Here is a 20,845-nt window from a genome sequence, read left to right on the forward strand (position 1 = left end):
ATAGATTCTGCCATGTAGAGGGCAAGACTCAGTTCAAAATGTGTGACCTACTCCACCTCAGTGTGTTCAGGAGCCAGCGTAATGAGACATGTACACTTCCATGAAGAAATCAAGACTCAGTTCCAAAAATGCAGCCTTATTGGCCGCAGTGTCAGACAGAGGCTGTGGTTAGTGTGTGTTAAGCGCTGTTGAGCCATCTCCTCCTGGATCTCGAACACACACAGATGGAATGGCATGTGTATTAGATTTGTGGCTGACATAGGTAGTGGCACCAGAGGTGAGCAGGTGTTTAGCCAGTGACAATGCCGTGTCCTGGCTGTGACGGACTGCATTGGATTGATGTGAGGCCTGCAGGACCGCAGTGTAGGCTGAAGACTGCAGCCATCAAGTACCCACAGGCACGTTTGGTGCGAGCCCTATGTCCAGCCTTGGTGGCACTACATCGAAAGGGTATAGTGAAAACCTCAGCCTTAAATAATGTACTCTGATATGGTGTAATCAAACTCAGTTCCAAATGTGTGTCTTACTTGTACGCTGTGTATGCCGGTGGAGTACGTCAACGAGAATGGAGTTCAGCGGGCCTGTGTCGCGGAGGCCGTGATGGTCCGAGGAGGCTGCCGAGGTCGTGGGCCTTGGGTCTGGAGCTTGCACCGCCATATGGTGGGCCCTCTTCGATACACGCCTGTGTCTGCAGTTGGGCATTGAGGCCTGGGTGCGCAGGGGCAGGCAAGACTGGTTCGGGGACCAGCAGCCCGAGGTGCAACAGGCCCACAGGATCGCAGACAACACCGCTCACGGCGATGGCATTGGCCTCGTGGCGGGGTGAGAGGCGCCGCCCAGCCAAACACATTGACCATTCCGGAAGAGGACCACGCCCAGAGTTATGTGCCTTTGACTCACACCCATACGCTTGCATTGGCGTACGCCGGGCCAGCCCACTCTGCTCACACTTACAGGGGGACGTGACAAGCTACATTTCCTTGATCTCCCCCACTGGCTGGGGTGACATGGTTGCGTCCACTGTCAACTACACTCCAAACACCAGGGGTGTGTGTCGACATGGATATGTGTGTGGTCTGCATACTACAGTCGGGCCAGCACATCCACGCCACACTTGGCATTGTGTACATGCTTATGCATGGGTCACTTGCCTCCTTCACACATGCCTGGTTCCCACCTCTCCCCACAATCTGCTATTGTGTGGCTGAGGTGCCATGCCGTTGACGGCTTGTGTACATGGCTAGCCCAGGTTACCACAGTAAGTTGTGCTGTTGTGTCTGGTAGGTGGGCATGTTGTTTGGCATGTTGTATGTGAGTTTGTAACGTGTGCATTCCCAGAGTTGTGAGTTGCATGATTGTGAAGTTGAGGTTTGTGGTGTGTTCATTTGGTACTTACCAACGAGCAGAGCATTTCCGTAGGTACCATCCTGGAAGCGCCGGTTGATGATGGACTGTCGGAAGATGAAGGAATCATGCACACTGCCTGGGTAGTTGGCGACCACATTGGTGAAGAGTCCTGGTGGTCCACTATTGCTTGTACATTGATGGAATGCGTGTGCTTTCTGTTGCGGTAATTGTGTGCAGTGTCGGCAGGGGGCACAAGTAGGACATGTGTGCAGTCTTTTGCCCCCAACATGTGTGGGAAGCCAGCCATGGCGTAGAAGCCTTGCTTGGTCTCCAGCTGTTCCGGTGCAGTTTGGGGAAAGTAAAGGTACTGGAGTACCAAGCTGATGATGGCATCCAGGACAGGTTTGAGGAACTTTGATAGGGCTGGCTGTGAGACTCCTCTGACTCTGGTGGTTGTTGTTTGGAAGGTACCAGAGGCCAACAGGTGCAGGACAGCCAGCAGCTTTGTTTGAGGTGGGATGTTGGTTGTCCGCTGTGTTGGTATCATCAGCCTATGGGCAATGATGTTCAGGATGTAGAGGATGGTTGTCCTTTTGAGCCTGTAGTGGGCAATGACATTCTCTGGTGTTAAGTTTGTGAGGCTGGTGCGTTTTCTGAAGGTCCGAGGTCAGTGTCTGTGCTGCCTCTGTGATGGTCCGGGGCGGTGGTGCGGGGGCTGTACGGGGGGTAGTGGCGAGCCTGGGGTGATGGCAGTGGGTGTTGTGGGACTGTTGGGGCTCTTAGCTGCATGATTAGTAGCTGCATGGCATCTGTTGTTCTTCAGGTGTGGCTCGGGGCTGGGCTCCCTTTTCTGGTGCCAGCTGCCGTCCGACTTTACACCAAGTCAGAGCAGGTGTTAATTTCCTGCTTCTAACGTGCCTTATTGCATGTTTTGTGGTCGTATTGCCGATCTGGCTGGTCATTGAGAATGTTCCGGATTGGTGTTGTTGCGGCTTTTTGCATGAGAACGCCTACGCTGCATCTCATTAGCAATAGTTGCGGAGGTCATCTGTGGCGATATTTTTTGCGGCTGCTATCGCAGGTAAACTGGTGCTATGGCTGTTAGCACCCATTTGTGAATGGGGTGATACATTTATTGTGACTTTGGCTGTGATGAAGTGCTGTTAACTCGGCGATGTCTCCTTGAAAATATGCCTCTAAGTATGCAGTATAACTAAGAAATATTAATGCTAATCTGGTGCCTAAAGACAGTTATGTTTGTGGTGCACGTCTTGAAAATATATTAAATATTGCTGCTTTTCCAAAATTTCTATCAGAAAAGCCTGTGTCATAAATTGACATCTTGGCAAAACAATCTACATAAAAGAAAACATTTTTCTTACAGCATCTGGATGTCATTGTAATAGCCATGTTGGAGCACCTGGTGAACTGACTAATCTGACTATGGAAGTATCTCCGGAGTCCCCCAGTGACAAGTGTTGCTGATCCTGGTCCAATCTTATCTTGGAGGAGGGAAATGGGGATACGTTTGGGATTTATCACAGGAGGACTCTCGATCGTGGGCCCATCTTTGGAGATGAAGAAAGGAACTAAGGGTGGGATTTATCACAGAAAGGCTCTTCACAGTGGGCTCATCATAAGGGGGACCTGCATCCACGTGAATGTGAAAGCCAATCTGTGGTTCAGCGAGCTGTAAAAGTCCACCTCCTGGATAGCAACAGCCAGCATGGGATCTTTTCAATCTGCAGACTCTCTCAGCATTTTGACCAGATGACTGCCAAAAGCTTTGAGTCAAAAGAATTGGAAATGGATTAGAAAGACCGCCTTGGAGCTGCCCACCTTCAGTGACCTTATCCAAATGTGATGTCTTCATTTTCCTGTGAGTTACAAATCCCAACTTTCTGCTTCTCATCTCCTCAGATATGAAAGCCATCCTCCTCCTTCATAAACATGCTCAAGAGATGTTATAAGCGCTTAAGGGGACTGAACAGTAAGTGGCATGAATACATTCGACGTGGTGAAGAAATGATTCCACTCATCACTCTTTTCACTGCCACATCTACCATCGTATTCGCTATATTTAATTGACTAGCATTCTGTGATGTTGCAGATGATTGGATAGACATATTTGCCAACAGAGAGTTCACTTTGGGACCTCTGGGAAAGTTTTCATCGAGGAACTACAGCAAAGAGAGCGTGTACATCTTGGGAGCAAATTAGGCGGTCATGGTCAGCCCATTCCTTTGGAGGAGAGTCCACAGCATGGAATTGCCGAACATCAAATTGAGAGCCATAGACATACAGCCAGATTCATCAAGCAAAATTGCGATCGCAATAGCTGCGAATTAGCTATTGCGATCGCAATTAACAGAAAAGCAATTCATGATGTGAAAAACACAAAAATTGCAAAATCGCAAAAAATAAATAGCGAATACGCAAAATAAATCGCAGAATCTAGGAGGAACCTCTATAGCGAATCGGAAATAGCAAGAATCCATGGATTATTTAATGCAATTCATGAAAACTCGCAAATTGCGAAAAAGAAGAAAATCGCTATTTGCGACGCGCAATTTAAGGAGAACCAAAAGCAGGTGGTAACCATGAAGGAAAAAAAAAGAGAAAAACAATTCAAACTAGCCACAGGTGCAGTCCTGATCAAACACACTTAAGGAAACACAGTAGGAGCATGAGGACTCTCACAATGCCAGGACTCTACATGGTGGTCAGGCGGCGAAGGCTCCAGGCTGCAGCACGGAACAGACGCAGGATCCAGGAGCGAATATTCCGCCAGCGGATCACCCTTCTGGGCCAAACTGCGGAGCAAATTTACTCTAAGTACCGCCTGAATGGGGCAATGATCATCAAGCTGATCTGGGACCTAGACCCCCTGATGCAGCACCCAACAAGGAGGACCAATGCCGTGCCCACCCATGTCCAGGTCTTGTGCAGCCTGCACCTACTGGCCTCCGGAAGCTTCCAGGGGATAGTCGCTGTTGCAGGGGTGATATCCCAGAGCACCATGTCCCGCTGCCTAAGGAGTTTCCTGGAGGCAATGCTGACCCGGCTACACCACTACATCTCATTCCCGACCACCCAACAGGACTTGAATGAGACCAAGCTTCATTTCTACAACATTGCGCAATTCCCACATGTAATAGGATGCATTGACTGTACCCACATCCACATCTGCCCACCAGCACAAACATAATACATGTACCGCAACCGCAAGTCCTACCACTCCCTCAATATCCAGATGGTGTGCAACGCTAAGACTTTCATCACGGACATAGTGGCACAATACCCGGGGAGCACACATGACTCCTTCATATTCCGGCACAGCGGCATTCACACACAACTGGCCAGGGGAGACTTTGGCGAAGGACACCTACTAGGTAAGTACACATGCCCCCAAATAGTACACTGTGATCATGTAGCTGCGCAGAACATGCACTCAACCTGTGCCTCTTTCATTCAGGTGACAGCGCCTACGGTCTCCGTGAGTACCTCCTCACCCCATACCTCAACCCTGCAACACCACAGCAACGGCGTTACAATGCTGCACACATACGCACAAGAAATTGCATTGAGAGGACATTTGGCCTTTTGAAGAGCCGATTCCGCATACCTCACAAGACTGGTGGGGTCCTCAAATACGAGCCTGAGGTCTGCTGCCGCATCGTGGCCGTGTGTGCAATACCCCACAACATTGCTACCAAGCGCAGGATACCTGTCGAGATCTCTGGCAGTGAGTCGGAAGGGGACAACCGCCCACCTGCACATGTGCGTCATGCACGCGGGGAGAATCCTGCAGAAGGACACAGGCGCCGCAACCACATCAGTATTAACTGTTTCTAGTGCACCCATTCCCCTCACACAACACTGCACTCATGCATGACAAATGTAATAATGAAATGAGTCGGATTTACGAGAGACCATAAATTCTTATTGTTTATTCACAATAATGTGGCCTTTGTTGTCCATGATTTCACATGAGAACAGTATTGCGTCATACGTCCCCATGCAGGGGTAGAGGGCTTGCTTCTAGATTCAGCATGGCCCTGCAGGCAGAGTGAAAAGTGTCACTGGCGCCTCCGTCCTGACGCTCCCAGTCGCCTCTCCGTGTCCTCAATGACAGTGTTGGCCCGTGATGCTGCAGTGGGCCTGCTGCTGCGGCGGCGTTCAGTCACCGGCGGCAAGGACATGCTGCTGTGGCTTGACGTGCCCTCACTGGCATCATCACCACCCCCTGGTTCACCATGGGCAGTTGGCTGCAGACTATGCACTGCTGCTGTCACCTGTTCCAGTGCCCTGGTAACGTCCTGGCAACACTGGACAATTTGCACCTGCATTGCAAGGGACCGGCGGGAAAGTTGTGAGGTTGCATTGCCAATGATGTAATTGGACCTGGTGTAGGCTGACAGGCGGGTCAGTAGCTGGCGGTGGCGGCGGCGGGTGATATCCTGCTGGGATACCAGGATCTGGCTATTCTCTCGAACAGCTGCGGTCAGCTGTCCAACATTTTGCGCTGTGTTCTGCAGCTGCAGATGAATGGCTGCCGGGTGACGCGCCTGCGTCAGATGTACCGCGAGCATGCGGCGTTCAATGGCCAGGCCAGTATCCTGTACATGGACAGCCCTGCCCGCGCGTGTTGAGGCGTCACGCTGCTGGCGTGTCAGTCCGCTGGACTGCGATCTGACTGCGGCTGTGCGCCTCCTCTGCCTCCTGGCTGCTGGTGGTGTGGCCTGTACCACTGCCGTGGGTATCAGTTGGGGTGGGTGCTGGGCACCTGTGGCTGCAGGGGTGGCCCTGTCCACATGGGGTGGTGGTGGTGGTACTGCAGCAGGTGGCTGAGATGGTCCTGGTCGTGGTTCAGGTTGGCCCTTACCCTCGGTGTCCTCCGGGTACTCCTCTATATGTAGGGCCTCACTGTCGGTGCTGGGTTGTTCTGCTACACCTGTGATGTAAATGGGTGCATGATTAATGATATGTATCTTGCACATGAGATGTTGCTACATGCATGCAGGCTTGCTTTCCCTGACTGGCTTTTGGAATAATTTAGAATTGACAGGTCTGGCTGTGTTGGGCTATCTGGGAATTTTGATTACACTACAACTACCACAATGCAATAGGGCATTTCAGGTGTGCATGGCCTGCATTACTGGGGTTGTCAAATTGCTAGCTCAGGAGTCATGGGCATTGTTAGGGGACGGGGTCGCAGTCACATGGCACTTACCTTGGGATTGTTGGGTGGGTCGGGACGAGTCGAGCTGGGTAACCCCCACACAGGCTTCAGGAGTCAGGGTGTCCTCCACAAGGTCCTCCAGTGGAGTGTTGGGTGTGGCAGTGGGGTCTCCTCCACCGGTGGCAAGTCGCTCCCCCAGCCTCTCCGCGATTCGCTCTTTGGCACGCCCTCTGAGGTCGTACCACCTCTTTTTTAAATCGTCTATTGACCGCTGGGTCACCCCGACGGAATTGACCTTGGTGCGGATGCGCAGCCAGATGCGGCGCTTGTCAGCCTCTGGCACCCTCCGGGGGTCCTTTCCAAACAGGCGAGCATTGTCCTTACAGACCCCCTCAATGAGGTGCTCAAGTTCTTGCTCCGAGAACTTTATCTTCCTCTTCCTCCCTGGGGCCCTGCTCCCTGCTGCTTCCTGGGACATTTTGGAGGTTGTTAATGTCCTGCTGTGGTGCAGCAAGTTGACTGTAGTGGAGCTCTTCCCAGTACTGCTTCCAATTTCAGGCTCAGTGATCTGAATGAGGGAGGGAACAGCCTACTTCTTGGTTGTGATGTCATCATTGGGCTCGAAATGCGACTTCCCGTTTTTGCGATCTCGCAGTTAGCGAGATCGCAAATTGCGATTTCGGTAATTGCGAGATCGCAATTTCAACATGGAAATTTGCCGATTCTGCGATTATTATGCGATTGGGGCAAAATCGCAATCGGCAATTGCGGCCGATTGCGATTCGCTTTTTTTATCGCATTTCTTCATGAATGCCATTCTGCGAATTCTAAATTGCGATTCGGTATTTATCGCAATTTGGAATTCGCAGAAAAGTTCCCTTTTGGCTCAATAGTGTCTTTTCCTCATCAGTAGCTGAATCGGTATCTGCACTCAGTTGTCCTTCTTTGCATTTTAAAATAGAAGACGGACTTAAGCTATGGATGGGGTTACATAGTGTAAGTGGATGGGACCAGATGGAATGCAGTGATTCAAGGGCAAACACCGCCTGTCCTGTAGCAAATGGCCGTGACGAGTAAGATGGAGCAACGATGAACCAATCAGAGAGGTGGATAAAGAAGAAAGGCAACCAATCAAATTGCCACTCCCCCATGCAAAGCACCTAGGTCCAAGCATTGCAGTTAGAGCTATGCTCTCACGTTGCCAATTAATGTATCTCTTCTACTTTATAGACTTGGCCATATTTATCTAAATTCAGTGTTGTCGTCTTTGGCGTGCAGAAGACGAGAGGCAGGGGGTGTCACTTACATTGTCTACATTCATGGGGATTATGTAAGTTATTACAAAGGTGATTTCGGGAACGTGATCTGGGTTGCGGTTTGCAGGCTTGTTTTCAACCAGTACCTGTGATTTCACTGAGAGCACAACACCCCCTCCCCACCCCCGGAGCTCAGCTGACAGCATCTCATTCTCGAGCAGCCTCAGCTGACTCATTTGTAAACTCAAGGTTTCTGCCTGATTTCCGAGAACAAGGTCAGAAATAAATTGCCTTTCGAAGTGAGACCGCGAGCGCGCTTTGAAGGGGAATTTGATACAGTGATGGTGGTTTGCAAAGTTTCGTATTTTTCGGGGGGGGGGGGGGCGTTACACTCATTTAGTAAAACGATATACCTCCTGGGGCTACTTGACTTTTCTTGATGTAGTCATTTAGAAAACTGCTCGCTTTTTTTAATGTGTTTTTTCAAAGTGTTGTTCATGATTAAGGTTCGGTAGAGCATCCTTTGCTTTTTGGAGGCCTGGAGTTGGTGCCTCGTGGACCCAACCCGAACACTAACATTATTAATATTGTGATTCTGGTAGAAAACTAATATTCAACCAATGTGTGCTATACCATCCATACCTACAGTGGGGCCTTTAACAAGAGGCGGAGCCACACTCCCCTGAGTAGGACCTGGGATAGTGGCGTCCTTTGCACTGGCACCCAGGGCCCTGAGGGAACCATCTTGTGGGAGGGGACCCTGATGTGAGCTAAATGTAGACCCTGCTGCCAGTGTATGCTGGGGAGAGTATTGTGCAATGATGTTGCCCCTTCTATCTGGCTAGCCTCATGGCCACCCCTGGAATACAAGTCATTCATTGAGAGCCAAATCACCCTCACGCTCCTCACCCCTCAGACCGGGAACCCTGCCTTTCTCCCCTGTCTTGTGACTGTCCAATGTTCCCCTGAGACTGCACCGGCCAAACCAGGAACACATTCCGGTTCATTGGGAGTGGGGGACGCTACATGTGACTGGATGGTTTGACATTCTACTTATTCCTAGCAGACCACTGCTCAAAAGACTACTGGAGGGAACCAATCAGCCTGTAACATTTCGGTTGGCATGGCAGGTGCAAAAGCGATGGTTGGGTTGAGTTTCTGGGGATGGTTGGGTTGAGTTTCTGGGGATGGTTGAGTTGAGTTTCTGGGGATGGTTGAGTTGAGTTTCTGGGGATGGTTGAGTTGAGTTTCTGGGGATGGTTGGGTTGAGTTTCTGGGGATGGTTGAGTTGAGTTTCTGGGGATGGTTGAGTTGAGTTTCTGGGGATGGTTGAGTTGAGTTTCTGGGGATGGTTGGGTTGAGTTTCTGGGGATGGTTGAGTTGAGTTTCTGGGGATGGTTGGGTTGAGTTTCTGGGGATGGTTGAGTTGAGTTTCTGGGGATGGTTGGGTTGAGTTTCTGGGGATGGTTGAGTTGAGTTTCTGGGGATGGTTGGGTTGAGTTTCTGGGGATGGTTGGGTTGAGTTTAGGGGATGGTTGAGTTGAGTTTCTGGGGATGGTTGAGTTGAGTTTCTGGTGATAATGCCGTTACTCAGTCCTGCCCACAGTTAAGAAGACCCACCCTGCTGCTTCGCTATGTCCTCCGGTGTAGGAGAGAGGGGGGTCAGAGATGGAATCCGATGACACTGACCAGGGCACTGGCGAAAGGCGTGGACAATGGCCCTCGGGGGTCAGGTCCCGCAATTCAGGTAAAATCCTGCCTTCCTCCTCTCCTCCCAATACTCAAACAAGACAGCTCAGGTGGCACTTATGGGAGCTCTGAAGCCACACCCACAAAAAGTTCACTTTGTTGTCTATTCTTTGACACATTTCGATAAAATCATAGGGCCATATGAAATATCTTGGAAATAAACAACAAGAGAACCGCCCCATGGTATTCCCATATGAAACGTGTACTTTGCGTGAAGTTACACTTTGTCCTTAAATACAAATGTTTATTTTAGGGTGTACCTCGAACACAAATCTTACGAAAGACACCCTGCCTCACCTTCGTGCTGTGGCACAATGCTTAGGTTACACTAGTATAGCTTTTTAGCTTGACATCATCAGCGCATGACTCTTTATAATTATGGCGCTGTGTAATGTGTTTACTGTGCGTGCAGCACAGGGCTCCAGAATTTCACGCTGCTGTGTGTGAAGTTTTGTAAATGTCGGCCCTAGAGGTTAAAAAGATGACCTTTAACAAACATTCTTCAGGATTGCATAACTTTCACAGAGTCTAGATGTTTGTGTTCGGTGACGGAAAGATTTGGAAATAAGACAGCGAGTAGTTATTAACCGTGGAATGGATGAGCGGGGAGTCCGCGCAGCAAGTTCTTTCCCTATAATCCGCTTCAGTACTCTTCAACCGGTATCAAAAGTAACACACCGGCGGCGCAAGGTGCTTGTAAATCAGCCTCACTGTCTTAGATTCTCTAACCTCGGAGGCCTCTTTGCGATTGTTTTTCCTTTCCTTTGTACAGTTATGGCGTCAGAGCGGATTATTAACCACCAGACATTACCTCCTCGGCTGACTTCCCCGTCAAGGGGCTTATTTACAAGGCCCTAGCGCCACTTTTGCGTCATTTTTAACATGAGGAAAAGTGACGCAAAAGTGGCGCAAGGGGCTTGCAAATCTGCCCCCAAGTCCTTACATCCATGAACCACAACTGTAAAAGAGAGGTCGGTGACTCGGAGTAATGAACTTTACCAGTAAATAGCTGGGCATTGCAACACACGTTAAACATTGTTTTTTTTGTCTCATAGGTCAGATTATAAGCCGATCAGAGCACTATCCACGGATAACTTAAAATGCTTTGTCCTATTGTAAGCGAGTCGATGTTCGCGAACCCGGTTTTCAGGGTGCATGAACCCTTTGCCTTGCTTTCCAGGTTGGATATTCCAGCCGGTAAAATCACTTTGGAATTGGGCCCCCACCTACTCTCCTTCTAAGTCAAGGCGGTGGATGTGATGCTCTCCATATTTTTGCTTCATTGCGCTGCCACTTTCGCACCCCCTCCATCCCTCCGGCACTACCTCACGCAGATGGTAAATGAGAGTGTCAATCTCTTCCAAAAAAGGAACACTGTGCACAACCTGATCAACATGGTTATTCCCCATACCGTCGAAAATGACGTGCACTAGGTGGATTCATATGCAGAGGTACCACCTGGAATGGAAATATGGAGGCACCTCCGCACACTCGTTTTAACGTAATTTGAGCCACTGTCTCATAGAAAAGTACTTTGAGGTTTTCATGCTTTACATTGTTTCCTGTAGGACTGAATGTAAGTCTGGAGGGCTGAAGAATGATGGTGGTATTTTAAGAGCTATAAGCACTAATGAATATATTTTTAAAAAGTTCATGTAACGCAGCGCAGCACCTAAAGTTACTGCGTTGCAAGAGAGTGAGAGAGACGGACAGCGCCATATTTACAGAGATATGACACTATCCTTATCTCTCCCTAGCGTCAGCGCAGAATTATGCTGCCGACGCCACGCTCACACCTTTGCACCACAGTGCAAAGGTGTCTGCGTGACTGTAGCATAGGTTTTGTACTGGAAGGGTACACTTCCAGTACAAAATACTAAGCTAAGGCTGACTTTACAACTTTTCTACTTTGTAAGTGTGCTGTGCAGTGCAGCTCACTTGCAAAGCCAAACAAGCATTGGCATAGCCAATAGGTCTCGCCTTTGGGAGCTTATAAGTGTTTAGACATGCAACAGTTGATGTTGTTGCAACAAGGATATTGTGCTGCATAACTAAATACTTATAAGGTCCCAAAGGCGAGACCTATTGGCTATGCCAATGCTTATTGTATTTGCCTCCGGCTTCCATTGATTAGCCTCAACCCGCGGATAGGACTTCTTTCAACAATAACTTGAAACCTCTTAAAAATGATGCCCCTTCTTCAGTCCCATCTAAGGATTACCCGCTGCCCAGGTAGGCACCATGATACCATGTCCACGTCACTTCAAGGAAGTCGAGGAGCACAGAAGTACCAATGAGGAGACAGAGCAAGAATGCAGGTGGGGTGAAAGGGAAGAATTGTCTAACTATCATTGTGTCTGTGTGCCTGTCTATGCGTGTCTGTGTCTCTGTAAGTATGTCTGAGTGTGTGTAGGGGTCATAGTCAGAGGTGCTGTGCATGTTTGTGTGTCTGTGTCGGGCGGTGTGCCTGCCCTCATGCTTGTCTCTGTGTGCCTTTTTTGTGTGCATGTAGCCTGCTAGCTTCAACTCAATCTTCCACCCTTAAGAGTATGGGGGGGGGGGGGAGTAACAATAAAAAATATGTCTTTACAAAAAGATTGAGTTCTGTACAACGCAAATTATTAACACTATGACATTTTCTTGGAGTCAACCACTTTGTGATGCTGTAGTTGTGGGTATCGCAACTCAATGACTTCTTTATCACTTGGTAAATTGTGACATCAACAAACATACTGACCGGAAGCCAGTTCACAAACCCTGGACAGGTGGCTGAACCTGAAGCTCTGCTCGCCACACAGAGAAAGCAGCACACACTGCACACTCACAGCAGGCTATCCCTTTCCAAAATAAAAGATCGTGTTACTGCCCCAAAGAGGAGAATATCAGCACTTTTGGCTCTCTATAGTATAATGGACCACAATCTGGTCCAATTTAACACAGTGATTAGGTATGTGGCAGCTCTTCGCCGAAGGCAACAACTCGCCTGTATATAATATACACCGGTGTGCTGTGGTATCACGACTGGAAGGAAGAAAAGATTATTCACCTTTTTAGAACGTCGGAGTGAATCATCATAATACCGCTACAACATACTGTGGGGTCAGAGTTATATTCTGTATATTCAACACATTATCCAGATAGCATTTCAATTATTACATTTAGAGCAGGGGGAAATGACAACATGTATGGATCCCAGTGTACTCCTTTCTAAAAGTCAAGTAATTAATCTGCAGTTTGTCGTAAGTTCTCTTCCTGAAACATTCTGCCATGCCTTCCACTGAGACTTCTGAGTCAGCTGTTTAGACTGGCACTCCCGAACACGGTAAACCAAGTTGCGTGAGAAGCATTAAAAACATCTCTGCAGAAACAAATCTATGGATCAGAATCTAAACGCGCCTGCCTCACAGAAATACAAAACTCACGAATCATGTTCAATTGTTTCAGAGGAGTGTGTGTTCCGGTACAGCGTGGTTTCCAGAATCACAAGTCATGCAATGCACGCCTGAAACTGAAAGCAAAAGACTTTGAAAAGGAAAACAAGCTGTAATACTCCAAATCCTACAGGTGAATCTAAAACATAACAAGCTGGTAACACTCGTCTCTTGCCCTTTACGGCCTGACAGAAACAAGCCCGGGAGTGGTGCATGTTGGTCTGTACGTGCACGCGCATTCTGCTTTTTTGAAGCACACACTAATGCTTGTGGCGCGCCCCTGCGTGCTCCTGCAAGGTGTATGCCGCCACTAGCACGAGTATGTGCTTCGTAAAAGAGCTGAACGACGGCTAAAGGTCTCCTATGCAGCGCATGCGCGCTGCATAGGCGAGACCTAAAAAGACCGGAGAAATTAAAACATTTCTCCTATTGTTTGGCTTTCAAGTGGAGCTACTTTTTGGCGCAAAACCCGATCTACTATTGATAGTAGATAGGGGTTTTCTTCAAACATCATGGGTGGACAGTGCAGAGCTAGCCACCGAGGAAGATGGCGGCATTCTTCTGAAGCTCCTGGCTGGCGCTGCCTTGGTCAGCGATTTCAGCACCTACTGCAGACAGATTATCCAAAGCCTCGCTGCCAGACCACACCACTGTGCCATGCTGCCTCCAACGACTGATCTGCTGATGTGTGCCAGGAGGCCCCTGCTGCTGGGCTAAAATCGCAGCCGCAGCATGTGGAGACTGATGCAGCTGGGAGTCGTGGGAGTGTGGCCAACCTCCGATGGCCGAGTCCTGCTCTGCGGCCTGTTTGTACTATGACCCTGGGAGGCTTGCATGACTTGGGCACCCCTACCTTTGCACCTCATTTTGCTCCCTGAATGGGGGCCCCCTGAAGGTGCAGAGGTCTCTGCTTGGGGCCCTAACTGACAAGCCCCGGCCGCAGGAGCACGGCAGGGCTTTGAAGCTTGTTCGAGACTCTGAATAGAGTCGCGTTGCCCCATAGGCAGCCACTGCCAAGGATGCGGGTATGTGGGTTCCTACACCTCTTCTCTGGTCCTCACGCACTGTTTGGGCTATAAGGCCAGGATGATTGTACCTAATGAATGAAGCCTGAGCTGGGTGTGCCTTCTACGACAAGGGGCACCCTTCGAACACTGCTGAGGACAGTGAGAGGCACGAGGCAGAGGAGGACCAGGGACATTTCCAGCTGCATCTATTTGTGTTTCTCGGTCAGGAGCGGCCTGCTGACCTGCTGCACTTCCCCAAAGGGCTGGGATGAGCGAGGGGACAAGCAATGACGCCAGCTAAACTTCTCTTGGAATGGGGTTGGTCCCCCTACCCTCCTCCTTTGGCTACGCTGCCGGCCCTATACTTTTTGCACCCTGTTGCTCCCACGCTCTTACCATTGGGTGGATCCTCCGGGGTCTACCACTGCGATTCCTGTCCACAATTGAAGATGACTTTCTACAGTGGCTGCCCCAGCATTGGTGGGATCACTGTGATTGGAGAGATTGGTGCTCAATAGCCGGGTGCCCTGTACTTCTGCTGAGGCTGGCCTTGTCTCTACTTCATGGGAGGGAGTTGACTCTCCTCTGATGACGACGGGCAGTGGCCCAGTTGTAGTGTTCTACACCTGCTGTGCTGCCCTTTGCCTGCATTCTAGGGTTGCCACGCTGTGATTTCCACACAGCGACTCTGACTCTTCAGGGAAGCTGCTTTATACCTCTGGTTGGGCTCTGACTGTCATCCAAGTCCAAGTCCACACAACTTCTATTCTTGGAGGCTGTCTCTAGGGTGAGGCCGGCTGATGCTTCAGAAGGTGAGGTCACCTGGTTTGCAAGCTCTCCACTGTAAGTCTCCATGGGCTCCATTGGCACAGCTTGTACGAAAACTGAGGATGTGCAGTCGATTCACATGGACATTACCTCCTTTCGTCAGCAGCTTGACATCACAGAGGCCCACCTCACGGAGGTGAAAGCATGGGCTGATAGCCTCCCGGACTGGTCTGTCGAGATGAGTGCTTTGCGATGGTAAGTGATTGATTTGGAAGACAGACGCAGAAGTGACAATGTTCATATCGCCGGCCTGATGGAAAAAATGGTAGGGGCATGCATGATCACATTCATTTGTGACATTTTGCCCAAACTGTCGGATCTATCTTTCGTCCTGAAACTGTAGATACAAAGTGTGCACAGAGTCCATTCCTGAATCACCACCTTTTCCACACAGTGACCTTCCTAAAGTGCCTTCTGTGGCATCAATCAGTCAATCAATCAATCAATCAGTAGATTTGATCTTTCCACCGGTGAGGATATCCAGGCGCTGGCAGGGTCCAATTGATTAGGCGAATAGCCAGGTCTTCAGGGACTTTGGGAACTCTGGAAGAGATGAGGAGGTCTGTAGATGAAAGGGAATCTCATTTCATGTCTTCGCTGCCAGGTAGGAGTATGAGCGACCTCTGCATCTGCTGTGTCAGATGCAGGGGGTGAGGGTTAGCAAAAGGGACGTAGAGCGGAAGTGTCTGCTGGTCTTTTAAAAATTCAGACAGTGGTTCAAATAGGCAGGTCTGCAGTTGTGTAGGGCCTTGTATGCATGGGTCAGGAGCTTGAACTGGCATTTTTCTGTACATTGACCCAGTGGAGTTCACTGAGGAAGGGGGTGATGTGGAATCATCTAGCGAGATTCAGGACAAATCTCTCTGCAGCGTTCTGTATTGTCTGTAGTCATCAGAAGAGGTGAGCTGCGATCCCTGCAAAGAGAACGTTGTTGTAGTCCGGTTGGCTGGAGATGAGGACGTGGGTGATGGTGAGTCTTGAGCCTTGGGGTAGCCATTTAAATATCTTACAAAGCATACAGAGGATGAAGAAGCAAGAGGAGACGTACATTACCTGAGTTGTCATGGTTAGCTTGTTGTCCAAAATGATGCCTAGGTTCCTAGGTGCTTATTTACAAGTCACTTGCGCCTCCTTGCGCCGCCATTGCGGCCCTTTTTTTGACGTAACGGCAGTGCAAACAATGCAACCCATTTACAACGTGGTGCATCTAGGGAGCCCTGTGTCACATTATACCCGTGTCAGGTATAATGTATGCAGGATGGGCGTTCCCACCCAAAAAGCCATGTAGAACTGACGCAGTGACGTTTACAACATTTCACTGAGTCACTCTACTCCTTCACTACATCAAAATCCCTACGCCTGCTCAGACCAGGCGTAAGGAATGACGCCGGGCTTTTTGAATGGGACTCACATGTCTTTTGTGGCGCATTGCTGGAGTTGCGTCACTTTCATGAGCAACTCCAGCAATGCGTCACGTTTGGGCCAACAGATGCATTCGAATTTCTGACGCATCTGGTATTCCTTGCACCATGGAGCACTGTATTGTACATACAGCGCATCCATGGTGGTGCAAGGACATTTGGTGCTGGCGCAAGGAAACTGATGCATCTATGCAGTTGTGTCAGTTCCTTGTAAATATGCCCCTTGGAGTGGTTAGCGAGGATAGGAGTAGGTCCAAGTTCTGGAGGCCATCATGATGCCCCCGTTGGGAGCCTATGTTTCCGAAAATCAGTACCTCTGTTATGCCATGTTGAGCTTCAGGCAGTTGTCCTTCATCCGTATGATGACGCCTGCCATGCAGTTGTAGAAGCTTGTCTTGGTGTTGGTGGTGTCTGAGCCACTGTCTCTCCTCGGTCAAGTAGGGCTTGGATATTGTCGGTAGCCGCAATGAGGGCTGTCTTGGTGCTGCGGTTGCTGCAGAATCTGGATTGGGAGGAGTCGAATAGGAAGTGTAGTTCCAGATATTAGGAGAGTTGTTGGTTGATGGCTTTCTCAAATACTCTCAGCGGGAACGGGTGCATGGAGATTGGTCGGTAGTTGTTGAGTTTGCGGGGGTCTGCTGATGGTTTCTTTAGTAGTGCGTTGACTTACGCATGTTACCAGTCCTCGGGGAAGGTGGCCATGGCAATTGAGGTGTTGAACAAGGTGGTGAGTACGTGGCTGATTCTGGCTTCTCTAGGTCGAAGATATGGTAAAGCCATGAGTCGTTGGGGCCCCTGAATGGACTAAGTTCATGATGGAGTAGGTGTCCTGTGGGGCGAGATGGCTTCATTCACATCAGCAGATGCAGCAGATTATCATGGCGGCCAAAAAACACGGCGCTTATCAGTGTGAAAACCTCCAGATTTGATCTTACTCCAACCTATTTTCTGATACCAGCCCTATCCGGAAGCAAATTCTGGCCTTGCAACCTCACCTTCGTAAGCGGGACTTCTGACATGGCAATCTGAAATCGGTCGTGACACTGATAACTGTGGATGGTAGGTATTGGGAGTATGATGGCCCGGAAGACCTCGAGAGATTCCGGGACGCCATGAATGTCTCCAATATGGACCCCTGTGAACCGCCTACTGGTCCATCAGCTGCTGCCACGGTGAGGGAGGATCGGCCATCTCACGACCAGGAGGAGTGATGACACCTGGAGAGAGTCACCCAATGCTGGTCTTTAGATGGGGCAAGCATCTCCACGAGTCATTTGGTTGCGCCAAGGGACAAATCGCACTTGCTGCTCACAGCTCAGGATGCTTGCTCCTCGAATTGCTTGCAGCATTTCTACTGCATACTTTGGCCCTGATATTCTTGAGCAGGCCGCTTGCTGATGATCTGCTGATGCCACCCTGCTGTTGCTGCCGGACTGGGTCCGGGTGTGATGCTGTAGAGCCCCGCCATTGCCTGGCTTGCTCAGATGGTTTCTGTGGGGACTGTCTGGTGGACTGCTGTGCAGAGCCTGGTGGATACTGTTCCTGTGTTGCTGACTGGGCCTCCTAGCAGTAACGTATACTATGTCCGTGATTCCTTTGTTTGAATTTGTATTTTCAGTTTTCACAATGGTTAATTCCAAAGCTGTAGTCTCCTGGCTGATTTATCTGACTTGTCAGTTCCATCTTGGATGAGGTGGCTGGTGGCTGTGTTTTTGGGGTTTGGGTCCCTCTTAACCTGGGTGGCCAATGTGCGGGTGTGTGACCGCTTACTTATACAAGTTGTCATTACATGGACCTGGGTCCACAGGTGAGGATCGGCAGTTTTCCTCCATCTCAGATCTACAGCTCTCGTTGTTTCACCTTTCTGGAGATAGGGGTAGATACAGAAGTCGGCTCATACATTTCTGGGTTATAGTTTAGTCCTCCTTCCCTCCTGCTGGAGGATTTGGTTCGGGCATCTAGGATAGTTACTGGTTCTCCCTGACCCCTTCCTTCTGGTTCCCTTTCCCCTCTTGCCCTAGGCCCTCCAAAGCCTTACACATACCTCCTCACAAACTTAATGTGAATGGCTTGACCTATTATATTAAAAGGCAGAAAATCCTCTATTTTCTATAGATACACTGGCCAGATGTGGCGTTACTCCAGGAAATGCATCTGTCACCCACTGAGCACAATAAACGTAGACAGGAATGGGTGTTGACCGTAATACATGCCAGCAGGACGCAGATACCCCACCACATCTGACTACTCCCAAGGACCACGGAAGAGTGGAGTACGCATCTTGTTTCATAAGTCCCTGGCGATCCGCACATTATGGACCTGGAGAGTCTCCTTGGGCAGATATGTTTTTGCCAAGGTCCAGATCCTTGATGAATCTTTAATTGTGGGCTACATCTATGCCTTGGTGGGTGATAATGCAGACTTCCTTTCCACACTGAATAAACTCCTGCTTCCTTTGGGACATCCAGGATGCTCATGTGGGAGAACTGGATCCTGGCCTTGGATCCATACCTTGGCAAGTCTGGGAATCATACGATAAGACAGTCCCAAAACAGGTTCTTCCTATCAAACAATATCGCTGACAATGCCTTGACAAATCCTTGGTGCTTGACGCACTCGGGGGACAAGGACTACACTTTACCTCTTGTGTCCATGGTACAGGTTCCTTTGTCTACTTATTTTTGCTGTCAGTCAGACTGCTGAGTAATTTAGTGGCAACCTCAACTATCCCGAAAAGTACTTCTGACCATGTACTTGTGTTGCTAGATTTTGACCACCATCTCCTCTAAACTACCTAAGCGTGTTGACATTTGAACAACCATGTGGTATAAAGCCCCTGAGGACAAACACAGGTTGTACCAATATCCAAGCCAGTATTTGGAGGGAAATGCTAGACCTGTCTCCTCTGTAAAAGTGCTCTGAGCGAGCAGAAAGGCCTTGGTGAGTGATTTGGCAGCCTATAAGCGCCGCTTTGAGGCAGAATTCTGGCGGTTGACAGATCTCTCTCTTTGCCTGCCTCAGGCATATAATGCATTGTAGACCCCCGTCCTTCTCAGGAAGCTGCTTGGGGCCAATTATGATCTGAACTCCCATTACACCACTCAAGCTGAGTTGATGCTTTTTCACTTGCTGCATTATGAAAGGAGGGATGGAGCTGGACGGCTCTTGATCTCACAGGTGTATCAGATGCAGTCGCACACAAATACATCGGCCATTAGATCCCTGTGTGATGTGCTCCTTACTGACCTGCACAACATAGTGAGGGAATTTGCTACTTTTTATAAGACCCCAACCCTTAGTCTGCACCAGATCATGTTGCCACAGAGCAGGTGTTTACGGCGGGCCTTGCCCTCCCAGCCCTGTCACGAGGCCAGGCACAGTTATTCAGGGCTCACATCCGCGAGAAGGACATTGTACAGGCTATTGATGGAATGACAACTATGAAGGCTCTGGAAGACAACGGTCACGCTGACTGAATTCTATAAAATCACTAAACCTCTGATAGTGCCTCAGAGACATCACCACCACCACGCCTTATCTCCCAGATTTCAATAGGGTGCACATCTCCTTGATCCCCCAAAAAGGCCGAGACCTACTTGCCCAATATTCCTCATCAACGTGAATATGAAGATCATGGCGAAGGTTTTGGCCCACAGGCTTAAGACAACCATTCCCCTACTGGTCCACCTCTCACAGGTTGAGTTGGTGCCTGGCCACACTTGTTCCGGGTGATGGAGGCCATGGACCTATAGGATGCATATGTTGCTCAAGTCCAGTGGCTCTATAGTGCTCTGATGGCCTCAGTGACCTGTGTGGGCTTTTCCTCCCCCTTTTTTGCAGTCCAACGCGGCACAAGGCAGGGGGTCCACTCTCCCCACTGTTATTTTTACCAGAGCTGGAACCCATGATACGCCTAGTATGCATGGTATATTGATGCCTGTGGGTGACAGGAAAGCGATCTATTATGTGGATGATATCTTGGCAGTCCTGTCCAACCCCGTGAATTGATCCTGCCTCTTTTGCAGGTGATAGAGTCCTTTTCTGCCTTCTTGGGATGCCTTATAAACTGGTCAAAGTAAGAGGCCCTGCCTATGACTCCGGATACTACGGTGGTGTTGTTGGGAGGGCACCGGACGTATGGTGAACTGACTTTCTGAAATACTTGGGGGTGTACCTGAGCAGTGATGTCTCTCAGTTGGTGCGTGATAACAAAGCTTCCATTATGACCAAGGTACAGGCTGAATTGTCCACCTGGTTGGAGTTGCATCTGTCTCTGTGGGGCCTGGTTCAAATTTTGAAAAATGAACCTGATGCTGAGATTTAATTACATATTCGGTTCCCTTGAAAATTCTCTATGACCTGCTTGGGGAGATCGACCAAATGATCCTGAATTTTGTGTGGGAGGGACGCAGGCCTCGTCTCAAGTTCACTAATCTACATGCTAAAACCACTGCAGGGAGCTACGACTTCCACACATGGAGTCTTAGTGATTGGCCTCTCATTTGTCACATGAAGTGCAGATGCTGAAGCTGACTAACGAGAGGCCCATGTGGGTGTTTCTGGAGCACATCTACTGCAATGAAAGGGGTAATTTATTAAGTTTAAAGGAAGTTTATTTCAGGAA

The sequence above is a fragment of the Lissotriton helveticus genome, chromosome 3_2 (assembly GCF_964261635.1).
Source record: "Lissotriton helveticus chromosome 3_2, aLisHel1.1, whole genome shotgun sequence".
NCBI lineage: Eukaryota > Metazoa > Chordata > Amphibia > Caudata > Salamandridae > Lissotriton > Lissotriton helveticus.